This window comes from Lissotriton vulgaris, unplaced genomic scaffold (assembly GCF_964263255.1).
Source record: "Lissotriton vulgaris unplaced genomic scaffold, aLisVul1.2 SCAFFOLD_644, whole genome shotgun sequence".
In the NCBI taxonomy this organism is placed as follows: domain Eukaryota; kingdom Metazoa; phylum Chordata; class Amphibia; order Caudata; family Salamandridae; genus Lissotriton; species Lissotriton vulgaris.
This window is the reverse complement of record NW_028242183.1, coordinates 1-17,903: the sequence shown is the minus strand read 5'-3', so window position 1 is coordinate 17,903 and position 17,903 is coordinate 1.

Here is a 17,903-nt window from a genome sequence, read left to right as displayed (position 1 = left end):
GACCGGAGGCGGAGGCGCCGGCCATTCTGGTTCTTCCGGGTGATGGTTGGCACGGGCGGCCATAGACCGGGTGGTGACGCACGCCCAGTCTGGGACGCCCAACATCCCCAAGTGTTCTTTTCGCTCCACGGCTGCCCACGGGGAGCTTTCCAGGTCATTTCCGAGGAGGCAGTCCACGGGGGCGTCGTCTCGGACCGTTACTTTCAACATGCCGGAGACCCCTCCCCACTCAAAGAGGACGCAGGCCATCCGACACAGACTCTCCGAGTTGTCGGCTGATCGTACAGGGCAGAGAATGTTCGGTAGATATTGTTCTGGGGTCACCAGATGACAGCGGACGGCTGTCACACTGGCCCCGGTGTCTCGAAGGGCTTCGGCCCGTTGTCCATTGATGCTCACCCATTGGCTGTACTTCTGGGTGTTAGCGGGTAGGGGGACCCGCGGGACCATGTCTCTTCCCCCTAAGCACGCGAGAGTCATGGCGGCTGGCTCCCACCCTTGATACTCTTGCTCGTCTGTTTCTGGTTCCTCGGAGATCTGTTCTTCCCCTAGTGCCGCGGCGGCCACCTGGCGGGGTCTTGGGCTCGGATACTGCGGGCAGCTTGGGTCATTTGCATAGTGGCCTACTCGTTGGCATCGGTGACATGTAACATTGGCTCTGTATCCCGGTCGCGCCGGGGTGCTGCCCCGGTTGGCCGGGGGGGTGGTGCTGGTAGTGGGGGCGGCCGGAGTGTTGTCTCTTCCTCGTCCTTGGCCCCCTCCTCCTCCTCTGGATCGGTGGTGACCATTGTTGTTCCTGTTCTGCTCGTAGGACCCATTCCGGCCCACTCGGGTGATCTCCCACCGGTCAGCTTCGGCTGCGAGCTGCCGGGGATCGGTTAACTTGCTGTCGAGGAGGTGTTGGCGTAGTTCAATGAAGCAGTTGTTGGACAGATGCTCCCATACCATCAGATTGAACAACTGCTCGTAGGTCGTGACGTTGTTCCCTCTGATCCAGCCTTCGAAGGCTCGGCTGAAGTACGTTACATAGTCCACCCAAGTTGTACCTGGAATGCGTGTGCAGTCTCGGAACCTCTGACGGTACATCTCGGGCGTGAGGCCATAGCGAGTGAGGAGGGCCGCTTTCATATGGTCGTAGGAGGTCATCTGGTGGTCTGGGAGCTGTAACAGAGTATCGCGGCCCTCATTGAGGAATTTGCCCCATAGGCCGGCTCCCCAGTCGGCTCTATCGATCCGGTGCGCAGTCATCGCGATTTCATATGCCTTAAACCATTGCTGGATGTCGTCTTCTCGAAAATATTCTCGGACCACATCCTTGGGGATGTGCACTTTTTTGTCCGTGGTCCCGGGGGTGGACGGTCTGTCGGGCACCCCTAATTCTTTATTCTGTTTGCGCAGGTTGATCTCGGCTAGGTTCCGCTCGTGCTCGTACGTTAGCCTTTTTTCCTCGAGCTCCCTTTGCCTCTGTTTCTCCTCTCTTTCTTCTCGGAGGCGAAGGTGCTCTAAGTTTATTTTTTGCTCGGCCAATTTGAGTTCTATGTCCATCTTGAGTCGGGCCATTTCAAGTTCGTGTAGTCGGGCTTTTTCTCTTTCTTGGATCTCGTCTTGCGAGAGACCCGTTCTTTGCTCTTCAGGGGCCGTGTTGGTCTTTTTCGCGGTGCTTTGCTCCGGGGCTTCGACATCCCCGGTCTCTGCCCAAGATTCTAGGGCATGCTTAAAATCGTCCTTGGTACTTAGTCCGGTGGTAGCGATACCTAGTTCGATGCAGAACTGCTTTAGTTCACGATGGCTGTATTCCTCTAGCTTTTCCATTTGGAACTTCTCAGTTGATCCGCTCTCTTTAGTTGACATTGTTGTTCGTTGTGGGGTGAGCTACTCTCTGTACGTTATGCGGTGATTCGGATCGCGCCGCTGGCCACCAATGTTAGACGGACCGGGAGGGTCGGCCGAGATTACGGGGAGAGGTCTCCAGGGAGAGCCGTCTCCAACGACTGTACAGATAAGTAACTTCCCCCCCACAGACGGACACCACACAAGATTGAAGGTTAACGAGACTTTATATGCACTTCTTAGGTTACGTTGATATAATACAAGGAGGTCTGGACTCAGGGGTCCCCTCGGTTCTGATCTCTGGTTGAGGAAAAGGGTAGCGGGACAGTCTTAGTTACCAATGAGTTCAATAGCTCTCAATCCTCGAGCTCGGCGTGGTTGCTGGTCGGGCCGTGGAGGAGCCAAGCAGGTCCCGAGATGGCTGAAGGGTGGTCGGCGGGCCGTGGAGAAGCCAAGCAGGTCCCGATATGGATGAAGGATGGTCGACGGGCCGTGGAGAAGCCAAGCAGGTCCCGATGCAGATGACAGTTACAACGGTCCGCGGCCTCGCCAGCAGATCCGGACGACGGTGAAGGATGAAGGTTACGACGGCTGTGGCAGCGCCAACAGGCAGGATGATGGTGCACAGGACAGAGCTACGGCAGCGCCAGTAGTCCGTCCAGGATGAGTTCTTCTTTCGTCTCTCGACTCCAAGATACAACTGCCTTCCTGTTCTGGAGCTGCCCCAGTTATAGGGCTGGCGTGCTTTGATGTCCGGACCCTCGCACTTGGAGGTCGGGAGGTCCGGGATGAGGGAGTCCAGACACCCAGCAGGGGGGTGGAGCCAGCGCCCGGGGAGGCGATGGGCGAGCGGCACTTGGCGGGGGAGAGCCATCGGCACCTCTTTCTCCCATTGACTTGCCAAGTAGCCCGCTCACCTCCTGGGTGGAGGGTGGTGCCGGAATGTCTGAGGCCGGGCTAGGCCCGGGGTTGAGGTCGATCGGGGGCCAGGCGGCCTCGTGGCGAAGTGTCCAAGATGGCGGCCCGGGCTGGGCGCGTGGGTCGGCCGTGGATCGGACCCACGAGGTTATCATGCTCGAGGGCAGGTGTCCCTGAGGGGACGTAGGACGTGCAATGGTGGTGTGTGGTGCTTGTATGACTGGCTCGGGCTTGGTCGAGCCGGGGGAGAGCGGCCCGTCATGTGGCCTGTCCAACAGTGCAGAGTAGTGAGTGCAGAGTAGTGCGTGCAGAGTAGTGCGTGCAGAGTAGTGAGTGCAGAGTAGTGAGTAGTGAGTGCAGAGTAGTGAGTGCAGAGTAGTGAGTGCAGAGTAGTGAGTGCAGAGAGTGCAGAGTAGTGAATGCAGAGTAGTGAGTGCAGAGTAGTGAGTGCAGAGTGCAGAGTAGTGAGTGCAGAGTGCAGAATAGTGAGTGCAGAGTGCAGAATAGTGAGTGCAGAGTGCAGAATAGTGAGTGCAGAGTGCAGAATAGTGAGTGCAGAATAGTGAGTGCAGAGTAGTGAGTGCAGAGTAGTGAGTGCAGAGTAGTGAGTGCAGAGTAGTGAGTGCAGAGAGTGCAGAGTAGTGAATGCAGAGTAGTGAGTGCAGAGTGCAGAGTAGTGAGTGCAGAGTGCAGAATAGTGAGTGCAGAGTGCAGAATAGTGAGTGCAGAGTAGTGAGTGCAGAGTAGTGAGTGTAGAGTAGTGAGTGTGTAGAGTAGTGAGTGTGTAGAGTAGTGAGTGCAGGGTAGTGAGTGCAGAGTAGTGAGTGCAGAGTAGTGAGTGCAGAGTAGTGAGTGCAGAGAGTGCAGAGTAGTGAATGCAGAGTAGTGAGTGCAGAGTGCAGAGTAGTGAGTGCAGAGTGCAGAATAGTGAGTGCAGAGTGCAGAATAGTGAGTGCAGAGTAGTGAGTGCAGAGTAGTGAGTGTGTAGAGTAGTGAGTGTGTAGAGTAGTGAGTGTGTAGAGTAGTGAGTGCAGGGTAGTGAGTGCAGGGTAGTGAGTGCAGGGTAGTGAGTGCAGGGTAGTGAGTGCAGAGTAGTGAGTGCAGAGTAGTGAGTGCAGAGTAGTGAGTGCAGAGTAGTGAGTGCAGAGAGTAGTGAGTGCAGAGAGTAGTGAGTGCAGAGAGTAGTGAGTGCAGAGAGTAGTGAGTGCAGAGTAGTGAGTGTGTAGAGTAGTGAGTGTGTAGAGTAGTGAGTGCAGGGTAGTGAGTGCAGAGTAGTGAGTGCAGAGTAGTGAGTGCAGAGTAGTGAGTGCAGAGTAGTGAGTGCAGAGTAGTGAGTGCAGAGTAGTGAGTGCAGAGTGCAGAGTAGTGAGTGCAGAGTAGTGAGTGCAGGGTAGTGAGTGCAGGGTAGTGAGTGCAGAGTAGTGAGTGCAGAGAGTGCAGCGTAGTGAGTGCAGAGTGCAGCGTAGTGAGTGCAGAGTGCAGCGTAGTGAGTGCAGAGTAGTGAGTGCAGAGTGCAGAGTAGTTAGTGCAGAGTGCAGAGTAGTGAGTGCAGAGTGCAGAGTTGTGAGTGCAGAGTAGTGAGTGCAGAGAGTGCAGAGTAGTGAGTGCAGAGTGCAGAATAGTGAGTTCAGAGTAGTGAGTTCAGAGTAGTGAGTGCAGAGAGTGCAGAGTAGTGAATGCAGAGTAGTGAGTGCAGAGTGCAGAGTAGTGGGTGCAGAGTGCAGAATAGTGAGTGCAGAGTAGTGAGTGCAGAGTAGTGAGTGCAGAGTAGTGAGTGTGTAGAGTAGTGAGTGCAGGGTAGTGAGTGCAGGGTAGTGAGTGCAGGGTAGTGAGTGCAGAGTAGTGAGTGCAGAGTAGTGAGTGCAGAGTAGTGAGTGCAGAGAGTAGTGAGTGCAGAGAGTAGTGAGTGCAGAGAGTAGTGAGTGCAGAGAGTAGTGAGTGCAGAGAGTAGTGAGTGCAGAGAGTAGTGAGTGCAGAGAGTGAGTGCAGAGTAGTGAGTGCAGAGTAGTGAGTGCAGAGAGTGCAGAGTAGTGAGTGCAGAGTAGTGAGTGCAGAGTAGTGAGTGCAGAGTAGTGAGTGCAGAGTAGTGAGTGCAGAGAGTAGTGAGTGCAGAGAGTAGTGAGTGCAAAGAGTAGTGAGTGCAGAGTAGTGAGTGCAGAGTAGTGAGTGCAGAGTAGTGAGTGCAGAGTAGTGAGTGCAGAGTAGTGAGTAGTGAGTGCAGAGTAGTGAGTGCAGAGTAGTGAGTAGTGAGTGCAGAGTAGTGAGTGCAGAGTAGTGAGTGCAGAGTAGTGAGTGCAGAGTAGTGAGTGCAGAGAGTAGTGAGTGCAGAGAGTAGTGAGTGCAGAGAGTAGTGAGTGCAGAGTGCAGAGTAGTGAGTGCAGAGTAGTGAGTGCAGAGTAGTGAGTGCAGAGTAGTGAGTGCAGAGAGTAGTGAGTGCAGAGAGTAGTGAGTGCAGAGAGTAGTGAGTGCAGAGAGTAGTGAGTGCAGAGTAGTGAGTGCAGAGTAGTGAGTGCAGAGTAGTGAGTAGTGAGTGCAGAGTAGTGAGTAGTGAGTGCAGAGTAGTGAGGAGTGAGTGCAGAGTAGTGAGTGCAGAGTAGTGAGTGCAGAGAGTGCAGAGTAGTGAATGCAGAGTAGTGAGTGCAGAGTGCAGAGTAGTGAGTGCAGAGTGCAGAGTAGTGAGTGCAGAGTGCAGAATAGTGAGTGCAGAGTGCAGAATAGTGAGTGCAGAGTGCAGAATAGTGAGTGCAGAGTAGTGAGTGCAGAGTAGTGAGTGCAGAGTAGTGAGTGCAGAGAGTGCAGAGTAGTGAATGCAGAGTAGTGAGTGCAGAGTGCAGAGTAGTGAGTGCAGAGTGCAGAATAGTGAGTGCAGAGTGCAGAATAGTGAGTGCAGAGTAGTGAGTGCAGAGTAGTGAGTGCAGAGTAGTGAGTGTGTAGAGTAGTGAGTGTGTAGAGTAGTGAGTGCAGGGTAGTGAGTGCAGAGTAGTGAGTGCAGAGTAGTGAGTGCAGAGTAGTGAGTGCAGAGAGTGCAGAGTAGTGAATGCAGAGTAGTGAGTGCAGAGTGCAGAGTAGTGAGTGCAGAGTGCAGAATAGTGAGTGCAGAGTGCAGAATAGTGAGTGCAGAGTGCAGAATAGTGAGTGCAGAGTAGTGAGTGCAGAGTAGTGAGTGTGTATAGTAGGAGTGTGTAGAGTAGTGAGTGCAGGGTAGTGAGTGCAGGGTAGTGAGTGCAGGGTAGTGAGTGCAGAGTAGTGAGTGCAGAGTAGTGAGTGCAGAGTAGTGAGTGCAGAGAGTAGTGAGTGCAGAGAGTAGTGAGTGCAGAGAGTAGTGAGTGCAGAGAGTAGTGAGTGCAGAGAGTAGTGAGTGTGTAGAGTAGTGAGTGTGTAGAGTAGTGAGTGCAGGGTAGTGAGTGCAGAGTAGTGAGTGCAGAGTAGTAAGTGCAGAGTAGTGAGTGCAGAGTAGTGAGTGCAGAGTAGTGAGTGCAGAGTAGTGAGTGCAGAGTGCAGAGTAGTGAGTGCAGGGTAGTGAGTGCAGAGTAGTGAGTGCAGGGTAGTGAGTGCAGAGTAGTGAGTGCAGAGAGTGCAGCGTAGTGAGTGCAGAGTGCAGCGTAGTGAGTGCAGAGTGCAGCGTAGTGAGTGCAGAGTGCAGAGTAGTGAGTGCAGAGTAGTGAGTGCAGAGTGCAGAGTAGTGAGTGCAGAGTGCAGAGTTGTGAGTGCAGAGTATTGAGTGCAGAGAGTGCAGAGTAGTGAGTGCAGAGTGCAGAATAGTGAGTGCAGAGTAGTGAGTGCAGAGTAGTGAGTGCAGAGTAGTGAGTGCAGAGAGTGCAGAGTAGTGAATGCAGAGTAGTGAGTGCAGAGTGCAGAGTAGTGGGTGCAGAGTGCAGAATAGTGAGTGCAGAGTAGTGAGTGCAGAGTAGTGAGTGCAGAGTAGTGAGTGTGTAGAGTAGTGAGTGTGTAGAGTAGTGAGTGCAGGGTAGTGAGTGCAGGGTAGTGAGTGCAGGGTAGTGAGTGCAGAGTAGTGAGTGCAGGGTAGTGAGTGCAGAGTAGTGAGTGCAGAGTAGTGAGTGCAGAGAGTAGTGAGTGCAGAGAGTAGTGAGTGCAGAGTAGTGAGTGCAGAGTAGTGAGTGCAGAGAGTGCAGAGTAGTGAGTGCAGAGTGCAGAGTAGTGAGTGCAGAGTAGTGAGTGCAGAGTAGTGAGTGCAGAGTAGTGAGTGCAGAGTAGTGAGTAGTGAGTGCAGAGAGTAGTGAGTGCAGAGTAGTGAGTGCAGAGTAGTGAGTGCAGAGTAGTGAGTGCAGAGAGTAGTGAGTGCAGAGAGTAGTGAGTGCAGAGTAGTGAGTGCAGAGTAGTGAGTGCAGAGTAGTGAGTGCAGAGTAGTGAGTGCAGAGTAGTGAGTGCAGAGTAGTGAGTAGTGAGTGCAGAGTAGTGAGTAGTGAGTGCAGAGTAGTGAGTGCAGAGTAGTGAGTGCAGAGTAGTGAGTGCAGAGTAGTGAGTGCAGAGTAGTGAGTGCAGAGAGTAGTGAGTGCATAGAGTAGTGAGTGCAGAGAGTAGTGAGTGCAGAGAGTAGTGAGTGCAGAGTGCAGAGTAGTGAGTGCAGAGTAGTGAGTGCAGAGTAGTGAGTGCAGAGAAGTGAGTGCAGAGAGCAGTGAGTGCAGAGAGCAGTGAGTGCAGAGAGCAGTGAGTGCAGAGTAGTGAGTGCAGAGTAGTGAGTGCAGAGTAGTGAGTGCAGAGTAGTGAGTAGTGAGTGCAGAGTAGTGAGTAGTGAGTGCAGAGTAGTGAGTAGTGAGTGCAGAGTAGTGAGTGCAGAGTAGTGAGTGCAGAGTAGTGAGTGCAGAGTAGTGAGTGCAGAGTAGTGAGTGCAGAGTAGTGAGTGCAGAGTAGTGAGTGCAGAGTAGTGAGTAGTGAGTGCAGAGTAGTGATTAGTGAGTGCAGAGTAGTGAGTGCAGAGTAGTGAGTGCAGAGTAGTGAATGCAGAGTAGTGAATGCAGAGTAGTGAATGCAGAGTAGTGAATGCAGAGTAGTGAGTGCAGAGTAGTGAGTGCAGAGTAGTGATTGCAGAGTGCAGAATAGTGAGTGCAGAGTAGTGAGTGCAGAGTAGTGAGTGCAGAGTAGTGAGTGCAGAGTAGTGCGTGCAGAGTAGTGCGTGCAGAGTAGTGCGTGCAGAGTAGTGAGTGCAGAGTAGTGAGTAGTGAGTGCAGAGTATTGAGTGCAGAGTAGTGAGTAGTGAGTGCAGAGTAGTGAGTAGTGAGTGCAGAGTAGTGAGTGCAGAGTAGTGAGTGCAGAGAGTGCAGAGTAGTGAATGCAGAGTAGTGAGTGCAGAGTGCAGAGTAGTGAGTGCAGAGTGCAGAATAGTGAGTGCAGAGTGCAGAATAGTGAGTGCAGAGTGCAGAATAGTGAGTGCAGAGTAGTGAGTGCAGAGTAGTGAGTGCAGAGTAGTGAGTGCAGAGTGCAGAATAGTGAGTGCAGAGTGCAGAGTAGTGAGTGCAGAGTGCAGAGTAGTGAGTGCAGAGTAGTGAGTGTGTAGAGTAGTGAGTGTGTAGAGTAGTGAGTGCAGAGTAGTGAGTGCAGAGTAGTGAGTGCAGAGTAGTGAGTGCAGAGTAGTGAGTGCAGAGTAGTGAGTGCAGAGTAGTGAGTGCAGAGAGTAGTGAGTGCAGAGAGTAGGGAGTGCAGAGAGTAGTGAGTGCAGAGTAGTTAGTGCAGAGAGTGCAGAGTAGTGAGTGCAGAGGGCAGAGTAGAGAGTGCAGAGTAGAGAGTGCAGAGTAGAGAGTGCAGAGTAGTAAGTGCAGAGTAGTGAGTGCAGAGTAGTGAGTGCAGAGTAGTGAGTGCAGAGTAGTGAGTGCAGAGTGCAGAGTAGTGAGTGCAGAGTGCAGAGTAGTGAGTGCAGGGTAGTGAGTGCAGAGTAGTGAGTGCAGAGAGTGCAGAGTAGTGAGTGCAGAGTGCAGCGTAGTGAGTGCAGAGTGCAGCGTAGTGAGTGCAGAGTGCAGAGTAGTGAGTGCAGAGTGCAGAGTAGTGAGTGCAGAGTAGTGAGTGCAGAGTAGTGAGTGCAGAGTGCAGAGTTGTGAGTGCAGAGTAGTGAGTGCAGAGAGTGCAGAGTAGTGAGTGCAGAATAGTGAGTGCAGAATAGTGAGTGCAGAGTAGTGAGTTCAGAGTAGTGAGTGCAGAGTAGTGAGTGCAGAGAGTGCAGAGTAGTGAATGCAGAGTAGTGAGTGCAGAGTGCAGAATAGTGAGTGCAGAATAGTGAGTGCAGAGTAGTGAGTGCAGAGTAGTGAGTGCAGAGTAGTGAGTGCAGAGTAGTGAGTGCGGAGTAGTGAGTGTGTAGAGTAGTGAGTGTGTAGAGTAGTGAGTGCAGGGTAGTGAGTGCAGGGTAGTGAGTGCAGAGTAGTGAGTGCAGAGTAGTGAGTGCAGAGAGTAGTGAGTGCAGAGAGTAGTGAGTGCAGAGAGTAGTGAGTGCAGAGAGTAGTGAGTGCAGAGAGTAGTGAGTGAAGAGAGTAGTGAGTGCAGAGTAGTGAGTGCAGAGTAGTGAGTGTGTAGAGTAGTGAGTGTGTAGAGTAGTGAGTGCAGGGTAGTGAGTGCAGGGTAGTGAGTGCAGGGTAGTGAGTGCAGGGTAGTGAGTGCAGAGTAGTGAGTGCAGAGTAGTGAGTGCAGAGTAGTGAGTGCAGAGTAGTGAGTGCAGAGAGTAGTGAGTGCAGAGAGTAGTGAGTGTGCAGAGTAGTGAGTGCAGAGAGTGCAGAGTAGTGAGTGCAGAGTGCAGAGTAGTGAGTGCAGAGTAGTAAGTGCAGAGTAGTGAGTGCAGAGTAGTGAGTGCAGAGTAGTGAGTGCAGAGTAGTGAGTGCAGAGTGCAGAGTAGTGAGTGCAGAGTGCAGAGTAGTGAGTGCAGAATAGTGAGTGCAGAGTAGTGAGTGCAGAGTAGTGAGTGCAGAGTAGTGAGTGCAGAGAGTGCAGAGTAGTGAATGCAGAGTAGTGAGTGCAGAGTGCAGAGTAGTGAGTGCAGAGTGCAGAATAGTGAGTGCAGAGTGCAGAATAGTGAGTGCAGAGTAGTGAGTGCAGAGTAGTGAGTGCAGAGTAGTGAGTGTGTAGAGTAGTGAGTGTGTAGAGTAGTGAGTGCAGGGTAGTGAGTGCAGAGTAGTGAGTGCAGAGTAGTGAGTGCAGAGTAGTGAGTGCAGAGTAGTGAGTGCAGAGAGTGCAGAGTAGTGAATGCAGAGTAGTGAGTGCAGAGTGCAGAGTAGTGAGTGCAGAGTGCAGAATAGTGAGTGCAGAGTGCAGAATAGTGAGTGCAGAGTGCAGAATAGTGAGTGCAGAGTAGTGAGTGCAGAGTAGTGAGTGTGTATAGTAGGAGTGTGTAGAGTAGTGAGTGCAGGGTAGTGAGTGCAGGGTAGTGAGTGCAGGGTAGTGAGTGCAGAGTAGTGAGTGCAGAGTAGTGAGTGCAGAGTAGTGAGTGCAGAGAGTAGTGAGTGCAGAGAGTAGTGAGTGCAGAGAGTAGTGAGTGCAGAGAGTAGTGAGTGCAGAGAGTAGTTAGTGTGTAGAGTAGTGAGTGTGTAGAGTAGTGAGTGCAGGGTAGTGAGTGCAGAGTAGTGAGTGCAGAGTAGTAAGTGCAGAGTAGTGAGTGCAGAGTAGTGAGTGCAGAGTAGTGAGTGCAGAGTAGTGAGTGCAGAGTGCAGAGTAGTGAGTGCAGGGTAGTGAGTGCAGAGTAGTGAGTGCAGGGTAGTGAGTGCAGAGTAGTGAGTGCAGAGAGTGCAGCGTAGTGAGTGCAGAGTGCAGCGTAGTGAGTGCAGAGTGCAGCGTAGTGAGTGCAGAGTGCAGAGTAGTGAGTGCAGAGTAGTGAGTGCAGAGTGCAGAGTAGTGAGTGCAGAGTGCAGAGTTGTGAGTGCAGAGTATTGAGTGCAGAGAGTGCAGAGTAGTGAGTGCAGAGTGCAGAATAGTGAGTGCAGAGTAGTGAGTGCAGAGTAGTGAGTGCAGAGTAGTGAGTGCAGAGAGTGCAGAGTAGTGAATGCAGAGTAGTGAGTGCAGAGTGCAGAGTAGTGGGTGCAGAGTGCAGAATAGTGAGTGCAGAGTAGTGAGTGCAGAGTAGTGAGTGCAGAGTAGTGAGTGTGTAGAGTAGTGAGTGTGTAGAGTAGTGAGTGCAGGGTAGTGAGTGCAGGGTAGTGAGTGCAGGGTAGTGAGTGCAGAGTAGTGAGTGCAGGGTAGTGAGTGCAGAGTAGTGAGTGCAGAGTAGTGAGTGCAGAGAGTAGTGAGTGCAGAGAGTAGTGAGTGCAGAGTAGTGAGTGCAGAGTAGTGAGTGCAGAGAGTGCAGAGTAGTGAGTGCAGAGTGCAGAGTAGTGAGTGCAGAGTAGTGAGTGCAGAGTAGTGAGTGCAGAGTAGTGAGTGCAGAGTAGTGAGTGCAGAGTAGTGAGTAGTGAGTGCAGAGAGTAGTGAGTGCAGAGTAGTGAGTGCAGAGTAGTGAGTGCAGAGTAGTGAGTGCAGAGAGTAGTGAGTGCAGAGAGTAGTGAGTGCAGAGAGTAGTGAGTGCAGAGTAGTGAGTGCAGAGTAGTGAGTGCAGAGTAGTGAGTGCAGAGTAGTGAGTGCAGAGTAGTGAGTAGTGAGTGCAGAGTAGTGAGTAGTGAGTGCAGAGTAGTGAGTGCAGAGTAGTGAGTGCAGAGTAGTGAGTGCAGAGTAGTGAGTGCAGAGTAGTGAGTGCAGAGAGTAGTGAGTGCATAGAGTAGTGAGTGCAGAGAGTAGTGAGTGCAGAGAGTAGTGAGTGCAGAGTGCAGAGTAGTGAGTGCAGAGTAGTGAGTGCAGAGTAGTGAGTGCAGAGAAGTGAGTGCAGAGAGCAGTGAGTGCAGAGAGCAGTGAGTGCAGAGAGCAGTGAGTGCAGAGTAGTGAGTGCAGAGTAGTGAGTGCAGAGTAGTGAGTGCAGAGTAGTGAGTAGTGAGTGCAGAGTAGTGAGTGCAGAGTAGTGAGTAGTGAGTGCAGAGTAGTGAGTGCAGAGTAGTGAGTGCAGAGTAGTGAGTGCAGAGTAGTGAGTGCAGAGTAGTGAGTAGTGAGTGCAGAGTAGTGAGTGCAGAGTAGTGAGTGCAGAGTAGTGAGTGCAGAGTAGTGAGTGCAGAGTAGTGAGTGCAGAGTAGTGAGTAGTGAGTGCAGAGTAGTGATTAGTGAGTGCAGAGTAGTGAGTGCAGAGTAGTGAGTGCAGAGTAGTGAGTGCAGAGTAGTGAATGCAGAGTAGTGAATGCAGAGTAGTGAATGCAGAGTAGTGAGTGCAGAGTAGTGAGTGCAGAGTAGTGATTGCAGAGTGCAGAATAGTGAGTGCAGAGTAGTGAGTGCAGAGTAGTGAGTGCAGAGTAGTGAGTGCAGAGTAGTGAGTGCAGAGTAGTGCGTGCAGAGTAGTGCGTGCAGAGTAGTGCGTGCAGAGTAGTGAGTGCAGAGTAGTGAGTAGTGAGTGCAGAGTATTGAGTGCAGAGTAGTGAGTAGTGAGTGCAGAGTAGTGAGTAGTGAGTGCAGAGTAGTGAGTGCAGAGTAGTGAGTGCAGAGAGTGCAGAGTAGTGAATGCAGAGTAGTGAGTGCAGAGTGCAGAGTAGTGAGTGCAGAGTGCAGAATAGTGAGTGCAGAGTGCAGAATAGTGAGTGCAGAGTGCAGAATAGTGAGTGCAGAGTAGTGAGTGCAGAGTAGTGTTAGACGGACCGGGAGGGTCGGCCGAGATTACGGGGAGAGGTCTCCAGGGAGAGCCGTCTCCAACGACTGTACAGATAAGTAACTTCCCCCCCACAGACGGACACCACACAAGATTGAAGGTTAACGAGACTTTATATGCAATTCTTAGGTTACGTCGATATGATACAAGGAGGTCTGGACTCAGGGGTCCCCTCGGTTCTGATCTCTGGTTGAGGAAAAGGGTAGCGGGACAGTCTTAGTTACCAATGAGTTCAATAGCTCTCAATCCTCGAGCTCGGCGTGGTTGCTGATCGGGCCGTGGAGGAGCCAAGCAGGTCCCGAGATGGATGAAGGGTGGTCGGCGGGCCGTGGAGAAGCCAAGCAGGTCCCGATATGGATGAAGGATGGTCGACGGGCCGTGGAGAAGCCAAGCAGGTCCCGATGCAGATGACAGTTACAACGGTCCGCGGCCTCGCCAGCAGATCCGGACGACGGTGAAGGATGAAGGTTACGACGGCTGTGGCAGCGCCAACAGGCAGGATGATGGTGCACAGGACAGAGCTACGGCAGCGCCAGTAGTCCGTCCAGGATGAGTTCTTCTTTCGTCTCTCGACTCCAAGATACAACTGCCTTCCTGTTCTGGAGCTGCCCCAGTTATAGGGCTGGCGTGCTTTGATGTCCGGACCCTCGCACTTGGAGGTCGGGAGGTCCGGGATGAGGGAGTCCAGACACCCAGCAGGGGGGTGGAGCCAGCGCCCGGGGAGGCGATGGGCGAGCGGCACTGGCCGGGGGAGAACCATCGACACCTCTTTCTCCCATTGACTGGCCAAGTAGCTCGCTCGCCTCCTGGGTGGAGGGTGGTGCCGGAATGTCTGAGGCCGGGCTAGGCCCAGGGTTGAGGTCGATCGGGGGCCAGGCGGCCTCGTGGCGAAGTGTCCAAGATGGCGGCCCGGGCTGGGCGCGTGGGTCGGCCGTGGATCGGACCCACGAGGTTATCATGCTCGAGGGCAGGTGTCCCTGAGGGGACGTAGGACGTGCAATGGTGGTGTGTGGTGCTTGTATGACTGGCTCGGGCTTGGTCGAGCCGGGGGAGAGCGGCCCGTCATGTGGCCTGTCCAACATGCGTCCCCCCCAGCTGAAGGCGGGGAGAGTTACCCATCCTCTTGGGGACTCTCTTCGTCGAGGCGGAAAAACCGGGACAGGCCATCCGCGTTGGCGTGGTCAGACCCAGGCCGGTGTTCAACGGTAAAGTCCATGCCTTGCAAGGAGATGGACCAGCGTAGCAGTTTTGGGTTTTCCCCCCGCATATGCATCAACCACTGCAGGGGTCGGTGGTCAGTCTGCACCCGGAAGTGGGTGCCAAAAAGGTAGGGTCGGAGCTTCTTGAGGGCCCATACCACAGCGAAGGCTTCCCTCTCTATGGTGCTCCAGCGTTGCTCCCGTGGTAGGAGTCTCCGGCTGATGAAGGCCACCGGTTGATCAAGGCCTTCGGTGTTCACCTGGGACAGGACCGCCCCAATGCCCTGGTCGGAGGCATCCGTCTGGACGACGAACTCCCGGCTGTAGTCTGGGGCCTGGAGTACAGGAGCGGAACACATGGCGGCCTTTAGCTGTTCGAAGGCCGCTTGACACTCTGGGGTCCAGTTCACCTTCTTGGGCTGATTTTTCGACGTGAGTTCGGTGAGAGGCCCCACGATGGTACCATAGTCTTTCACGAACCTTCGGTAGTAGCCCGTGAGGCCCAGGAAGGCTCGCACCTCAGTTTGAGTGTTAGGGGGTTGCCAGTTCTGGATGGCGGCAATTTTCAGTTGAAGAGGGGCCACTAGACCGCTTCCCACTTGGTGTCCGAGGTAGGTCACTGACCCTTGTCCAATTTGACATTTGCTGGCCTTGATCGTGAGGCCAGCTCGCTGAAGGGCTTGCAACACTGCTTGGAGGTGGTGGAGGTGCTCGGTCCAGTGGTGGCTGTACACAGCGATGTCGTCCAGGTAGGCGGCGCTGAACTCTTCGAGCCCCGCCAGGACCTGATTGACGAGCCGTTGGAACGTCGCTGGGGCATTTTTCATGCCGAAGGGCATGACCGTGAAGTGATAGTGGCCATCGGGGGTGGAGAAGGCAGAACGTTCTTGTGCTCGGGGTGTGAGGCCGATCTGCCAATATCCTGCCGTTAGATCGAAGATGCTGAGGTAGCGGGCAGCGCCCATTCGGTCGACCAGTTCATCTGCCCGGGGGATGGGGTGTGCGTCCGTTCTGGTGACTTCATTCAGGCCCCGGTAGTCGACACAGAACCGGAGTTCGGGTGTGGTTCCGGGGGCGGCTGCTTTGGGGACCAGTACGACCGGGCTGGCCCATGGACTGTCGGAGGGCTCGATGACCCCGAGCGTGAGCATCTTAGTTACTTCCGCCTGGATGCAGGCCCGTACCCGATCAGGTACGCGGTAGGCCCGGTGGCGGATAGGAGGGCTGTCTCCGGTGTCCACATCGTGCACACACCAGGAAGTGACACCTGGGGTGAGGGAGAACAGGCTGGCAAACCGTGATAGGAGGGCTTGGCACTCTTGGCGTTGTTCCTGGGAGAGGGTCTCCGAGAGTCGGACCCCATCCACGGAGCCGTCTTGCTCCTGGGTCCGCAAGAGGTCAGGGAGAGGCTCGGAGTCGTCCTCAACCCCGTTGTCTGTGGCCATCAAGAGGCTGAGTTCTGTTCGTGCAAAGTGGGGTTTCAGTCTGTTGGTGTGGAGGACTCGGAGCGGATTCCGGGCGGACTCCATATCGATCAGATAGGTGGCGGGTCCCTTGCGCTCGATTACTTTGAAGGGTCCCGTCCATTTGTCTTGGAGAGCGCACGGTTCTGTGGGGGACATTACCCAGACCTGTTGCCCCGGCTCGAATTCAATAGATGAGGCGTTCTGGTCATACCATCTCTTCATGTCCTCTTGACTGGCCTCTAGGTTGGCTTTCGCTAGGTCTCTGAACCGCTGGGACTGGTTGCGGAGGGTGAGGAGGTACCGGAAGACATCTGGAGGACTCTTGGCCGGAGGCAACTCCCAGCCTTCTTTGATCAGGCTGAGTGGCCCCCGTACTGGGTGCCCATAGAGCAGCTCGAATGGGCTGAAGCCTAGGGACTTCTGTGGGACCTCCCGGTAGGCGAAGAGGAGGCACGGCAGCAGCACGTCCCACTGGCGACGGAGGGGTTCTTCCAATCCCCCGATCATCCCTTTTAGAGTGCGATTGAACCGCTCAACAAGTCCGTTTCCTTGGGGGTGATAGGGGGTCGTGAAGCGGTAGGTGACCCCACACTGTTGCCAGAGGGACTTCATGTATTTGGAAATAAAGTTCGTGCCTCTGTCACTGACGACTTCTCGGGGGAACCCCACACGGGAGAAGATCCCCATCAGGGCCCTGCCGACCACTGGGGCTGTGACGGTCCGGAGAGGAATAGCCTCAGGGTAGCGGGTGGCGTGGTCCACTAGTACTAGGATGAAGCGATGGCCTTGTCTTGTACGTGGGTCTAGGGGTCCCACAATGTCTATTCCGACCCTCTCAAATGGGGTCGTGACTACGGGAAAGGGTTGCAGGGGGGCCTTTAATTTGCGGCCGCTCTTCCCACTGGCTTGGCACGTGGGGCAAGATCGGCAATGCTGGTGCACATCGTTTCTCATTTTTGGCCAGAAGAAGTGGGTCACTAGGCGGCTGTAGGTTTTATCTTGTCCCAGGTGCCCTGCCAGGGGGACATCGTGGGCCAGATTTAGCAGGAAGTCTCTAAAGCGGAGTGGCACCACTAGTACTCGGTTGGCCCCCAGCTCGGCGATTCGTTGCTCGCTGTACAGTAGGTCATTGTCCCAGTAGACCCAATGAGTTCCGGAGGTATCCCCTGCGCTTTGGGCGAGCGCTTGTTGTCGGAGTCCCTCAAGGGAGGGACAGGTCTTCTGCTCCTGACGAAATTGTTCTTGTGTGGGCCCCCCTTCTTGAGCCCACTGGTCGAGATTAGCAAGGTCGGAAGGTTGAGCAGGTTCGAGGGGGATGCCCTGGTCGGGGGTCTCGGCGGGGGCGACCGGAGGCGGAGGCGCCGGCCATTCTGGTTCTTCCGGGTGATGGTTGGCACGGGCGGCCATAGACCGGGTGGTGACGCACGCCCAGTCTGGGACGCCCAACATCCCCAAGTGTTCTTTTCGCTCCACGGCTGCCCACGGGGAGCTTTCCAGGTCATTTCCGAGGAGGCAGTCCACGGGGGCGTCGTCTCGGACCGTTACTTTCAACATGCCGGAGACCCCTCCCCACTCAAAGGGGACGCAGGCCATCCGACACAGACTCTCCGAGTTGTCGGCTGATCGTACAGGGCAGAGAATGTTCGGTAGATATTGTTCTGGGGTCACCAGATGACAGCGGACGGCTGTCACACTGGCCCCGGTGTCTCGAAGGGCTTCGGCCCGTTGTCCATTGATGCTCACCCATTGGCTGTACTTCTGGGTGTTAGCGGGTAGGGGGACCCGCGGGACCATGTCTCTTCCCCCTAAGCACGCGAGAGTCATGGCGGCTGGCTCCCACCCTTGATACTCTTGCTCGTCTGTTTCTGGTTCCTCGGAGATCTGTTCTTCCCCTAGTGCCGCGGCGGCCACCTGGCGGGGTCTTGGGCTCGGATACTGCGGGCAGCTTGGGTCATTTGCATAGTGGCCTACTCGTTGGCATCGGTGACATGTAACATTGGCTCTGTATCCCGGTCGCGCCGGGGTGCTGCCCCGGTTGGCCGGGGGGGTGGTGCTGGTAGTGGGGGCGGCCGGAGTGTTGTCTCTTCCTCGTCCTTGGCCCCCTCCTCCTCCTCTGGATCGGTGGTGACCATTGTTGTTCCTGTTCTGCTCGTAGGACCCATTCCGGCCCACTCGGGTGATCTCCCACCGGTCAGCTTCGGCTGCGAGCTGCCGGGGATCGGTTAACTTGCTGTCGAGGAGGTGTTGGCGTAGTTCAATGAAGCAGTTGTTGGACAGATGCTCCCATACCATCAGATTGAACAACTGCTCGTAGGTCGTGACGTTGTTCCCTCTGATCCAGCCTTCGAAGGCTCGGCTGAAGTACGTTACATAGTCCACCCAAGTTGTACCTGGAATGCGTGTGCAGTCTCGGAACCTCTGACGGTACATCTCGGGCGTGAGGCCATAGCGAGTGAGGAGTGCCGCTTTCATATGGTCGTAGGAGGTCATCTGGTGGTCTGGGAGCTGTAACAGAGTATCGCGGCCCTCATTGAGGAATTTGCCCCATAGGCCGGCTCCCCAGTCGGCTCTATCGATCCGGTGCGCAGTCATCGCGATTTCATATGCCTTAAACCATTGCTGGATGTCGTCTTCTCGAAAATATTCTCGGACCACATCCTTGGGGATGTGCACTTTTTTGTCCGTGGTCCCGGGGGTGGACGGTCTGTCGGGCACCCCTAATTCTTTATTCTGTTTGCGCAGGTTGATCTCGGCTAGGTTCCGCTCGTGCTCGTACGTTAGTCTTTTTTCCTCGAGCTCCCTTTGCCTCTGTTTCTCCTCTCTTTCTTCTCGGAG